The sequence below is a fragment of the Pipistrellus kuhlii genome, unplaced genomic scaffold (genome assembly GCF_014108245.1).
Source record: "Pipistrellus kuhlii isolate mPipKuh1 unplaced genomic scaffold, mPipKuh1.p scaffold_m20_p_3, whole genome shotgun sequence".
Classification (NCBI taxonomy): domain Eukaryota; kingdom Metazoa; phylum Chordata; class Mammalia; order Chiroptera; family Vespertilionidae; genus Pipistrellus; species Pipistrellus kuhlii.
This window is the reverse complement of record NW_023425529.1, coordinates 168987241-169001420: the sequence shown is the minus strand read 5'-3', so window position 1 is coordinate 169001420 and position 14180 is coordinate 168987241.

Here is a 14180-nt window from a genome sequence, read left to right as displayed (position 1 = left end):
CAACTCTTCCATGATTCTCCAGCATGTCAGCCTGTGCTGAAAATTTTAAACTTAACACTCTATGTCCTCTACCTGAAGTCTTGTCAGGCTTGTAACTGCTTGGCTCACTAGAATATGGTGGGAGTATGCTATGTGACCACCAAGACTGGATCACAAAAGGAAATTCAAGTTCTGTCTAGTTTTCTTAAGAAATGCACACTTGGAGCCCTGAACTGCAACAGTGTAAGTCCAACCATCTTGAGGCCACCATGCTGTGAGGAAGCCAAGCTCCAGAGAGACTGCACTTCCATTTGTCATCCCAGCTCTCAGGATAGCCTGGCAAAGGCCCCACATGTGTGAATAAAGAAGTCTTCTGATGATTCCAGCCATGGGGTCATCTCCAGTCACCAAATATTCCCAGATAAGTTTCCAGATGATGTGGGGGAGAGATAAGCCATTAACAGCCTGGAACATTATCTGAGCCCTGTGTTCCCAGGAAGAAGTGCTGGTTGAGAAATCCTTCAACCTTTGCTCTGCCAGGAAACAACTAACTGAAAAGGATCTTCCTGCCCTCACATTTCCCAGGATAAGGTCCTCTCCATCTTTTCTCATGACTCCCATAACACTCATGGATGATTCCCCTGATTACCTGCCCCTCTCAAACCTCAGAACCTCTTTCCTTTCTCTGTAATGATCCTCATTAATGAGTATTTCTCTATTGCAAAAGCTGGTATTAAATAATATCTTTAATTGTCAGGTGCATTTTTTGTCTTTTATACTATTCTCATTGAGCTCATTCCAAAACCTTGATCCACAGAATCTGTGAGCATAATAAAATAGTATTTATGTTTTGAAGTATCAATAGTTTTTGTTGTTTTTTTCAGCAACAAAAAGACAGAGTGTGTAGTCATCTCTTTTTGTGCTTCAAAGTTAGAAATTTCATCAGGTTAAGTGTGAAAGTTAGTCTTCTACTTATATTTCCACATTTACTTAAAGATTTCTTTAATCAACAGAATTATGACTTTATTAGTTTTTTTCTGTTATATTTTAAATTATTGCTTCCATTTGATTTGTCTTCTTTTTCATAAACAGCAATTATCTAGGTGTTAGATCATTTTTTTTTCTCTTTCAGATATGTCAACAGGATTTTGCTTTACTCTTTCTTTTTTCAATAAATTTTGAAATATTTTCAAGTTTGCCTTCCATAACACTGGGTCAATTTCTTATGGATTTAAAAATGTTCTTTATGCTTTAATAATGACATTAAATCTGTGATTATACTTCTAGATTTTTAAAAACTATTTTAACTTTACTTTTTATAAATAAATTCATGTGCCTCTCAGCAAACCTCTTTCCATATCAAATATTAATCTATTGTTTTACTATTTTTACTTGTAATCCCTTATTATGTACTAGAGGCCCAGTGCATGAAATGCATACATTGGTTGGGTGGAGGGTCCCTTAGCCCAGCCTGTGCCCTCTTGCAGTCCAGGACCCCTTGGGGGATGTCCACCTGCTGGGTTAGGCACAATACTCCCCACAGTCAGACATCCCTCTAGCAGTCCAGGGCTTTCGCAGTCTGGGATCCCTTGTTCCTAATTGCCCATCTGCAGCAGAGGCTGGAGAGGCTCTTGCTGCTGCCTCTGTGCTCCTCAGCCATGACTGACTTCTGGCTGGGTGATACTCCCCCTGTGAGAGCGCACTGACCACCATGGGGCAGCTCCTGCATTAAGTATATGTTCCCTGGTGGTCAATGTGTGTCATAGTGATTGGTTGTTCCACTGTTCGGTAGATTTTCATATTAGGGTTTTATTACATAGGATAGCCCATATGTCTTTGGCCTTTTTGAGAATATAAGTAACATACTTTTTAGTTTATTTTATGCAATATTTTTTAAGATATATATTTATCTATAGTTTGAGTGCTTTATTTTCCATTTCTTTTGTTGCAGAGTTGTTGTTTTTTTATTCAATTTCATAGTCACTAAATAAAAACCATATATCTAGCCCTGCCCTGGTTTACTCCTTGTCTAATTGTTGTCAGAATTCTCTTCTCAAATCTAGAGCTATAGATTTAAAATATACATGCATGCCTTGCCCATGCTTCTGGTGTTTTGTTGTCTTATAATTAAGGTAAATTTGCAGACATAAGGCTAGATCATCTACTCTCAATACAAAATATTTACCATGTGGAATAGAGTTTATGTCTGGAAATTCCTGAGTTCAATCTGCTTATCTACAGATTGTTTTTGATTTTGCTTTTTAAATTATTGATAGAAAGAGTATACAACTGTTACACCCAGACTTCGTGATCCCCAAGGACCACTAGGGAGCCGAGTATGATGCAATAAACAAAAGAGCCTTTTCCATGCTAGCATGGGCTCTGTCCCACTCAAGCCGGCAGCATGGCGGAAGAGAGAGTGAATTTCGCCCAGTCCAGGGGTTTTACTCAGGTTAGTGGTGATGTCACTGCCTCAGCTAACCCTGATTGGTTGGGTGAGGGCTAGGGATAACTCCGCCCTGTAGGGCGGAGTTGGGAGCTCATCCTCGCCTCGCCCTGCCCTCTCACAACAAAGTATAACTCATAGTATATACTCTTCTGGGGAATTCTCTGGTTCTGTCCTTTCTGTGGAAAGACAATCCAGTAAATACAAGACCTACCGAAATTTACTCCTCAGTTTATGCACTGCTAAGGATTGCTGTTTTTATGACAATTTTTTAATATTCTAATGACTTTGAAATAGAAATTTTTAGGGGTGAAATAGGCAGACTTAGGTAATTTTTTTAATTAAGGGGGTCCGTGGAAAGGGCTATAGTGTTGCAAAAGGGTACATTTATATAGGACAAAGGAGCTGGGAGCAGAAGAAGTTACATTTCCATTAGACAAGGGAGTTGGGAGAGGTAGTAGTTACATTTCCATAAGATAAGAGAACTTAAAGTAGAAAAAGGTGTGTATTTACAAAATAAAGGAGGAAGAAAGCCCAGAGATAATAGGAGAACAATGAGAGAGGAGAGCCTCCCCTGTGCCCTGTGAGATTAGACCTTTGAGCTCAGGAGTTGATATAGTGACCAAATCCGAAGAGGATAGTGACCAATCAGGGGATATCAAGGCACAAAATCTGCAGCCTTTATAAACCATGGAAAAAGGAACTCAGTAGCACTCTTTCCTCCTCCCACTTGGGAGTCTGTGTACTTGTTCTTCAATAAATTTCCACCTTTACTATATCATCTTTCATCTGTGGTTTCATTCTTCAGCCCTACCTGACAAGAGCCAAGGAGCCCATCCTGCCAAGAGAAACACCACACGTTTCCTGTCCAAAATTTCTGTATCCGCTTCAGGGAAGAATATTTAAGTCTGACTCTTAGGTAACTCAGACCTTTGTCATTCATTCATAGCTTGGCTGTTGACCCTATGGGGTGAGCTGGTTTTCATGCCCATTAATGTTCATATTTGACAACAAAGATGTAGGATATGTCTATACCTTGATAACACTGAAGTATTTGTCTTCCATTCTATTATGTAGTAACATGAGAGATCCTAGCATAAAATATGGAAAGTGGTTTGCACACCTTTAAATAGGAGCAAACTAAAAATTGCTTATTATTTATTACCATTTTTTTTAAGGGAAGTCATTTAGAATGACTGTCCTGCAGCTTTCTGGTTAATGCCCATCTCAGCAGCATTTACACAGTGGCTTTGTAAAGGATAACTTACTTCCCTGGATGTCACAGCTTCAGTCTGGGTAGCTCAAAAGTAAGAGCACAGAATTCTGCATCATTTGGTCCCATGTGAAGCATAATATTTACTTGATGCAAAATAAATAAATAAATAAATTATTTTTTACTCCCAGCACTCCCTCATAGCCACAAATGTTTGCAGCTGCGTGCTCTTTAACTGACATTTAGTCTGCTTACACAGAGAGCAATAAGAAGAGAAAAACAAAAAGGCAAAGAGACTGAACTTTACAAGTTTTATTTTGGATTCAAAGTAAGTGTCCAGTTATCTAGTACCTTGATTTTCAGAATGTGGCCCCTGGCCAGCAACATCTGCATTACTTTCAAGCTTGTTAGAAATGCATAATCCTGGCCCCATCCCAGACTTTGTAAACCAAGGTCTGTGTTTTTAATACAATCCTCAGGTGATTTGTATGTCTATGGAAGTTTGGGAAGCAGGATTCCTTTTAATATCCTGTTTGAAGAGTTCTGCAGAAAACTTACGAATTCTCTAAATGGCCTCAGGTGCTCTGTTCACATGTGACCATGCGCTGAATAGACATTTTTTCATTCTTGCTTTTCAGAGGATTCTGGTTGATCACTGGCTATTGCTACAGAAACAGTTATTAGCTCCTAGGGCTCATTGACCAGGCTTGTAAATGTGACAATAAGTTTATATTCTGGAGAGAGTATTGTGTAGGGCCAATAAGCATTTGAACATTCTGTGGGTGCCTTTACTACCAGTAAGACCATCAGTGGAGACTTCTATCGATAACTTATTTTATAGTAAAGGGGATTTTTAACTAGCTTTATTTGTTGAAGAAATGCAAACAGAACTTCAGATTATGTTTGTAGACAAGGTAGCTCTTTGAAACTCTAAAGCAGGTTAGTTGTAGGCTACTAGCAAGGGAAGTAAATAGTTTCTGTACACCTGTCTCAAGAAAGGAGTTGTCAGGAGTATTGTACTGTTTTGGTCCAGGAAGTGAAGTGTGAAATCTCCTTATTGGGTTTTATTGCCTGAGAATTCAGGTCAGTGAAAGGGCTGTGTTTTAAAATAAATTAATTAATAAAAGAAATCACAGATTTGCAAAACAGATTTTCCCTTATTAAAACACTAGTAGCCTGGTGCATGGATTTGTGCACATTGAAAGGAAATTAATTAGAGAAATATTTTAATATTGCTATTCGTCCTTTATAATAGAAGTGTCAACCAAATTTATGATCAACAATGACAGATCAAAACACAGTGAGAATTTTATATGTATTGTACATGTGTGAGTCAATTTAGCCTTTTATATATATAAAATAAACTTGGTTAATTAGAACTGTTTTCTGATTAGCTAAACTTTTTCCAGCTCAGTGAAGCACCCCAACTTCTCTTTCAGGTAATTGTTAACAACACAGCAGTAAATATCAACATGAAGCAGATTATTATTGTAGATCATGCAGGGAGAACAAAGGGTAAAATATTTAACTACAGCAGTGTTTGATTATATTCTGTGCAGTGAGAAAATCTGAACTAAAGTCATTTTCAAGCTCTACCATTTCTTACTCCTTTTCAATCAGGTCAACTTTCTCAACTTTCTAAATCTCCATTTTCTGGCTAATGAAAATAGGATTCCACTGAGTCTCCTATTTACCTACTTCAGGACTTCTGTGAAGATCAAATGAGATGAAGCATGGGAAAACGTCTCATAGATATTTGGTTAAAGTGAAAAATGTTTCCACCTGGCTATAAAGCAAGTCATGTTCCTGGGCTGAAAAAACTGCAAGGAAGCTAGTTGCTAGGGAGAGGAAGCTGGGCATTGCTATGTGATGTCATTACCTGGCACCCACAGCCACTGTTTCTCAGCTAGGCTGAGCTGTGGTCTGCATTTTGTGCCATGGGATCTCAGCAGCATTGGCTGCAGTTTGGTGAGCTGCTGCTCTGGGTAGGTGGCAGGGCCCATGTCCCACTTGGGGGAAGCCCAGTGTTGCTTTTTTGGTGCCAGGTCCACAGTGCTGTTTCTTTATAAATGGCCAGTGTGAGTCATGGCAGTTTCTGCATTGAGTGTCTGCCCCCGGGTGGTCAGTGTGTATCATAGTGACCAGTCGGGCAGTCAGAGGGACACTTAGCATATTAGTCTTTTATATTGTATATATAGATAACAAAAATAACTATTGATGTATTTCATTAACAGCATTTAACACAAGGTATAATTTATATTAAAAATCCAATTATGGTCAGTTCTTTAAGACTATACCTATAATGTTGCCTGGCAAATATATACCGGTAGTTCACATCTTTATTCATTTATTACAGCATTCAATTAATGGTCCTCTATGTGTCAGAAATTGTTTTACTGTCTTTCTTCCTTTCCTGAATCTATTTTCTGTTCTTCATGCTCATTCACCCAAGGCCATTGGGTGAAAAATTAACTGGAGATTCCATGCTTCTGCCTTGCTCATTTAAGTCCCTCAACTGTCTGATTGCCAAAGGAATGTAAAAGTTAGTGGAATAACAAGGTGCCTACATTTTGGCTGACTGTTCACATAGTCATTTGAAAGGTAAAGTCCCATGCTTTTTTTCTTGTAAGGCAGCTTTGTTTCCTGGTCCTGGATAAATGCCACACTAAGTAATTTCAACTGCTAGAGGTTAATTTTCCTGTAATAGCCTCATTGTGATGGAGAATTTTGGAAATTACAAAAATTAGATGCACTACTAATTGGCCTGTCTGGCTTGGGAGTTGCTCCCCAGATTACAACACAGTCAGAGGAGGCTGTAGCAAGGCCAGATTTGATTCCCAAATGGACACTTACCAAGGAGACAGATGTGAGGAAAGAAAATTGATCCAAAAAAAATTACCTAAGTGTGTTATATTCTTTCCCTTAATTGGCTGGGAAAAAGTCTAAGAGAGATTCATTCCCTTCAGTGGAACTCAGGGCAGTGTGTCAACAACTATTCCAGGGCACCTGCTGAGGCCACTTGTGAGCTGAGCCAGCAGGAAAAAAAGAAAAAAACAAAACAAAACAGAAAAAAGGATACACTGTTCCCTAATCAGAAAGGGCTTAGTTTGGAGAGGAGAAAATACCAAATCACATGGTCAGCTAAGGTGGTTTCAAATTTGCTGAAAAGACAACTTAGATATACAAAACATAAATAAAAATGATATTTGCTCTTCTGATTTTTGTGACAAAGTCCACCTCACTGAGTAGTGGTGGCAACTTAAACCTCGTCAAATAATAACTCTTCAGTCTTTTCTGATGTAAACAGCCTCCATTCAGCTTATACCTTTGTTCCACACAAAATTTTCCTCCCAAGCATAGCTGGTATAATAGTGGTTTTAGATGATTCAGTCTCTGCAAGCTCAGTCTTTCGGATTTTGCTCTTTTTCTCTATTACTACAAAATGGTATCAGGATGTGAGAACCTTGGAGGCATTGTGCATTTCTATGGAAATTTGGGAGAAAAAGAAGAGTTCTCAATTCTGCCAGTCTTACTCCATATCTCACCTGGATCCCCCACCTAGAGAGCCAAGTTGTGCTTTTCTATCTAGTTCCAAGGAAGAGTTAATGGTTTTATCTGGCTGGAGAAGGAGGTGGTGCCATCACCACTAGCTTCTGTGTGAAGTCTCAGCCCAAAGCTGCTTCTTCTCTTGAAACAGTCCTTTCTCCAATCCACCAGAGCTCTCAGTCTCTGCATCTCCACTCAGTACACACAGGACTTCCTCCAGCACTGTTGCCACAGCAAATCCACAAGAAATCCCAAACATGACCTTAATCCCAACTTCTACTATTCCCATACCATCATTTCCACTTTACATGGGTTATGAGTCTGAGCTAAAGGCTTTTATTTTCTCATGGCCATCGACAACCCCAAGATATGGCCAAGGGTGTGAGCCATTGGCCTTATTTCCCTATACTTTATAGATGTTGTTAAAGTTTCCTTTGCTTTAGTTGAGTTTAGACAGAAACAGGACAATTGTGTCAAACTTCCTTACTCTTTATTTTGTTTATTCCCATCATTCCTCTGGTTGAAAGGGAAGGACTCAAAATTCTAACATTCTCTAAATCAGATCCTTCTACCTCTTAGGAAAATAAGCTATTGTTGGTAAAAAAAAAAATTGTCTTCTCCGACTGTGAGAAATACCTTGTGGTTGGATCCTTGAGATGTTCATGACTTGCTAAAGGAAAGCTCATCTACTAACACAAACTGAATTTCAGATGATTAGTTTGCTGCAAAATGAAATTTGTATATCAGAAGTTTAATTTAAACTCTCTCTCTTTGCATGGTAGAGTGATTAAGAATACATGCTCTGAAGCAACACTGCTGAATGTGAATTTCCATTCTACCACCTGCTAGATTTGTGAACTTGGGTAAGTTGCATAACTTCTCTGTGCCTCAGTTTCTTTATTTAATAAAGAAAAATTACTATAATATTACCTACATTGCAGGGCTGTTGTGCAGATTTTATGAATTTGCATATGTAAAGTGTTTAAAGTAGTGAGTGGAGAAAAGTAAGCAATATAAAAATGTACTCTGTTATTACATGAATTTGTCTTGGAAGAATCCTAATGGATGTTTCTGTCAGTTGGCAGGGAGGTTAATATCAGGAAATTTAAGAGAAAATTGCATAAATATATTTTTAAAATATTATCTCTCTTATACTTACATAAAACCATTAGAGGATAATGAAAGGCAACATATAATTAAGCACTACATTTTATTCTGCATGTATATGCACTGCCAGCATTCAGGCAAAGGAAAATGAAGTTGTAGTAATCAGGGGAGTTTCAGTGGAGGTCTAGGAAATAAAAGGATGGACAGGATTGGGGTGAATAGATGAGGATTATAGAGCCTGAAAGATAAATGGGAGGAATTTTATATTTATAGGCAATATGTGAAAACAAGAAAGCTTATTATTGTCTTTGTTGATCTCTTGATTTCATTCATTGGAAATGGGTCAAAGGTATAAAAAGGAATGCCTTAACACTTCTCTTTGCATGGCAGTAAGACTGAGTTGAGTCTGTGCAGATTTGAGTGTATGGCAATTGATAAACTAACTGGGTAGTCAGATGAGTATTACTTATGATAGTTCTCTAGTAATTGGATTTTCTGAAGATGGGGTTTCTCAAGAGGATCTTTCTTCTTTCATTTAAAAAAATAAAACGTAGGAGGGAATTGGAATGCTCTGAGCAACTCCAAAGTGCACCAGTCCACAAAGGTGAAGGCTTTCTTTATCCTTTGTCTGTTGCATCCACTTTTCCTTTCTCCCAGATCAAATGCTGACCCTGATGAGGTTCTGTTTCACCTTTGAGTTTCCTTCAGGTTCTCTTTGCCTTACAGCAGATTTAAGACTAGGGTGAATTTTAAGTGCTTTTCAAGGAAGAAACAAGTTATAGTAAGAATACTGTGTCTGCCCCCTTATAACCTTAAACCCTCATAGACCATCAAGAACAGGGCTGTAGTGCATAAATCTAGGATTGAATGTTAATCCTAGAAAATAAAAAATGTGAATAAATATTCTTTCTAAGATTAACCCAAGGCCTCCAAACAATTGTTGCAGCTGCTTTTATTTGTGTTTGGGGGATGCAAAAGGAGAGGTAACTGGTAATTTAATTGACTTAAATACAATTGATTTTTCTTTTTATAGCAATTTTAAAAATCCAAGCCAGCCCTTGAGTGATTCTCTGACTATTATAGTAGAGCCCAAAAAACAAGAGCACAACTTTCTACCTAGAGTTCCAACAATTCCATTGACCTCTATTGCATTAGGATTGACAATCTATGTTTGGATGTAAAATAAATGTTACTAATGTATTCTCTTGTCTCCCTAAGAATTTCTCTAAAAATATTTTTAAGTGGAGGAAAAAAGAATCCATGGGGTAATGAAGTCTATCAGCAGGAATTCTAATCTCATTTTAGAAATGTATAGAATCTGTCATTGAAAAAGCAGACTCCCCCAAATTCCATCAAGGGATCTTGCCAAAATCCCAGCAAGTGTCCTGGGAACTGCCAGAGGAGAACTAGTTATTAGACAGATTTTAATTTGTGCAAACCCATTAACAAAAATCTCTAATTAAAAAAAATCAATAGAAGCCTGTGACATTAACCAGGAAAATCTAATAGAGGACCATTATAATTTTTTTCTATTCAATTAACTTGAACACAACATGATGGACTCAACAGATACTTTAATTAGATGCATATGAAAAGAAATTGTGCAAAATTAAACAGATTCTATTTGCAACTGATATGAAGACAACTGCAATAAAAGATTTGCTCAGATCCCTAATGACTAGTAATTTCCTTGAGAGGGACATAACTTCCTAAACAACTTCCTTACAATTCAATCCTTCCCCAAGAGGCTGTCCTTTGTTAAGAAAAAGTACACTGTGTTTCCTGTTTTTTTCTCATTTTTTTTTTCTGGGTGAGGTATTCATGTGGAAAGCACAAAAAGCAAGCTTCAAGGGACTGTTTACCAAACTCACTATTCCAGGCCTCTCACACTAAAAAATGGCCCAAAATAAATGGCTCTAATTTACAGAGTGAACATGTGTCCAAGATTGTGCTGGACATTCTTAATTTATGTCTGTTGCCTTGGCATAGTTATTAATAGCACTCCTTTTTGCTCTAAGTAGTGTCTTGGTTTGGGCAATAAATTATACAGACTTTCTACTAATTTATCAACCATCCCCACTACTTATTTCACACTACTAAACTCACCCTTCCAACCTTTGATAAAAAGGTAGGATTTCTAACCACTGATAAGAGGTTAAAATTTGGAAAATTATTGAGTGTTCATTATTGCCTACTCAGGAGGCATGTAAATAGACATGTGCCGTTCCTCATTTAGTTGTATTCTTTCTTCTCCCTGGCCTCCTGCCTCCAACTCTATTCCCAATGCTTTAACATTTTGGATGAATATTGAAATCTTGTGAAATAAACTTAACACACTCTCTCTCAAATCCTATATGGTTCTGTAATCTTTAAGGATTATCCTCCTCATTTCAACTAATTTATAAGCATCATGCTACAAAAACTTGAAATTGATGGCTATGTGGAAATTGTGTATAGCCAACCTCAAGTTGACTCCCAATGACCCCTGCCTCCTGATGTTCACACTTTTGTGTGGCATTGTTCCAGGATTAGTTCGCTTAACCAGTAAATGATGGTTAATCTTTCTAAGGTTAGCTAATAATAGATTGCTATTTCCATTTTGTGTGTCCTGTTGTTTAACTACTCTCCCTCTCTCTTTCATGTTACTTGCAATGTTATAAACAACCTAGGAAGTGGCCCACAGGTCAAGGAACTGGTTAGCCATAAACAAGGTACTGAGATTTACCAACAACCACATGAGTGAGCTTAGAAGTAGATTCTCTAGGTCAGTGGTTCTCAGCCTTCTTAATGCCACAACCCTTTAATACAGTTTCTCATGTTGTAGTGACCCCCAACCATAAAATTATTTTTGTTGCTACTTTATAACTGTAATTTTGCTACTGTTATGAATTGTAATGTGAATATCTGTGTTTTCCCATGGACTTAGGCGACCGCTGTGAAAGGTTGAGAACTGCTGCTGTAGGCCACAGGTTGAGAACCACTGCTGTAGGCCCAGTTAAGCCTTGAGATGACTCTAGTCTTAGTCAACAGCTTGACTGAAACTTACTGAGAAACCTTGGGCCTGGACTACCCATATTTCTTGCCCATAGAAACTGTGTGACATATATATGTTGTTTTGAAGTGCTAAGTTTTGGGGTAATTTGTTTCTCAGCAAGAGCCAAGTGATATGCTCAAAATCCCTGCATCCTGGGAGAATGTAGTCAGACAAAATTAAGATGATGCCCCAGAAAGTTGGTATCAAGAACACTGAAATAAACGAAGATAATAATGACATACTCTATCCTTCTATTCATTTAACAAATATTTGTAGATTACCAGCAATGTTCCAAGCACTGTACTAAGCACTGAACTAGAACATTGGGATGAAGTGAAGATACAGGAATGAGCACTTGCCTTCATCAAGTTTAGTCTAGTAAAATCTGGGAAAAACAGGAAAATCAACAATCGGTTTCTGAGTACATGTCTATTTGAAAGATAAGTAGTTGAAAGTCCACGTAAGATCATTAAATGTCAAATATATTGTCACCATTAAAACTCTATTACTACTACTTAATTTATAGATGCAAATATATACCCATCAAAAAATCAACTGATTCACTTGGACAACAGATAAGAAAAGTAGCTCCTTATTAATACATTTAGGAATTATTTCCCCCCAGTTTGAAAAGTAACCAAAATAACATTGTGATGTTTAATCACTAAGAGAAATTTGTATATTAATATAGTATAGAATGATTGGTTTTAGTTGAATATTGTGAGCACATAGTGATAAATTTTGTCTGATGTTAATTTACATGTAAGCTTAACAAAAGAGAAGAGGGATGAGAGGTAACCAGTCAGATACTAAAATTTTGGTGTTTCTCCTAATTTGATCATAAAAATGAGAGCTGTGACTATTTAATATTAAATTTGAAGTCCATCGCTGACTTCTTCAATGGTCTGAAGAAAGCAATTTATTGCCTCCTATTTCTATCTATTAGCATAAACTTAATGGAGATAATAAGAGTTAGATAGCTATAGCAGGAAGATTTCAAAAATAAATCACACAATGTTGAGTAAGACTTACGCAGGAGAGAGTTATTACCTGAGTGAGAATTTATCTCTTCATTTCCCGCACGGTGTCATCAGCATTTTAAGGAAACTCTCCAGTGAGACTGTGTGATCCGCACTCAGTGAATGTGGTTCTCCCTACTTTCAGAGTCAGATGATATCCTCTTGAGGTAGGGCAGTGCTTCTGCCTGCAGAGCCCTGGATGCCCTTGCTCTGCACACTAATGAAGAAGCAGTGCTGACAAATGCAAAGCAATCACCATTCTTTTCATTTTCCCTTCTCTCCCCAAAGCTTAAACCAATAATAATAACCATTTTACAGCCTTCTCTTGGGAAACGTGGGCTCGACTGGAAGGGAAATCAATTGTTCTAAGGACAGCTATTATTGTAAGAATTAATCACCGCTATTTGCAATTACTGTACCATACAATTATCACTAATATTTATGCCACTTCGGCTGCTGCTGGAGACTACGTGTGCCTTTGCTGCTATTGCTCCAGAACAGAAAGGCAGAGTGGAAAAATAAATGAAACCAAAGGGTGGAGATGACAGGTTGAGGGGACCCGATTCGCCCCCTGTCGGTCCAAGATGTATTAAACAGCCACTGCCTGCTCATGTCACAACAGCAACGCACTCAGAGCCATAAGTTTTCCTTTGAAAGAAAAGAATTGAAATAGGTTTGAAAGGATATAAATTAGAATCATTTTCAGCTTTAAAAATTTATTTTCTGAGTCTGCATAACTTAGTTCTTCTGAAGCATCTGATTCTTTGTCATGGAAAAAGGAACCTGCCACTCCCTGCTTTGAAGTGAGCTTCCTGTCTTGCATCAATTGCACTCTCCATGGAGACTCACCCAGCCAGAGCCAGTGAGAGACATTTGGCCACCATGCAATAAGGGACTATCTGAGATCATAGGCATAGACTTCACTAAGTGATACACAAACGACATGTCTTTATTTTTCTCATCTATTTATTCAACATCAATTTATTAAAGATATTTAAATATTTTTATGCTTTTATTTTTTGAATAATTTCAGATCTACAAAAAATTGAAAACTCACACACAGTTATATACAAATATATGTATAACCTCCACCAAAATCACAATGCCAATATCAAAGTAAGGAAATTAACATTGAAACAATAGTATTATCTACTCTGCAAACCTGAAAACTTTACCAGTTTTCTCATTACTGTCCTTTCTTACTGTCCAGAATCAAATCCAGGACCCAAACTGTATGCAATTGTCTTTCTTTTGTCTACCTTAACCCCTTAACCTGGAACAATGTAAGTCTTCTTTTTGCCTTTAGTACTCTGATGCTTTTGAAAAGTAGTGCCTGATTTGTATAATATCTCTTAATTTGGGTTTTCCTTGAGATTTCCCTCATTATTAAATTCAGATTATGTGTTTTTGGGGGGCTGAAATACCTCAGAAATGAAATGTGTCCTTCATAGTATATTATATTAGGTGGTACTTGATAATACTGAGCTAATCACAAATTCACATGCAGTAGAAAAAAATAATAAAACTGATCTTCATCTACCCTTTACCTGCTTTCCTCCGATGCCGACAGCTTCCAAAATCATACTAGTGTAATATGACTATGAGAGTAAAGATATAGAACATTTCCATCAATGCAAGGACCCTTCATTTTGTCCTTTTATAGCTATACACAGTTCCCTTCTTCCTCACCCACTTCTTAACCAGTATCAAGTTCTTCATTGTTAAAAGTTTGTTATTTCAAGAATGACTTCTAAATGGAATCATCTTATATAATAAAGAGGTAATTTGCAAATTAACCATTGCGCCATCACAAGATGGCTTTGCCCATAGCAGAGG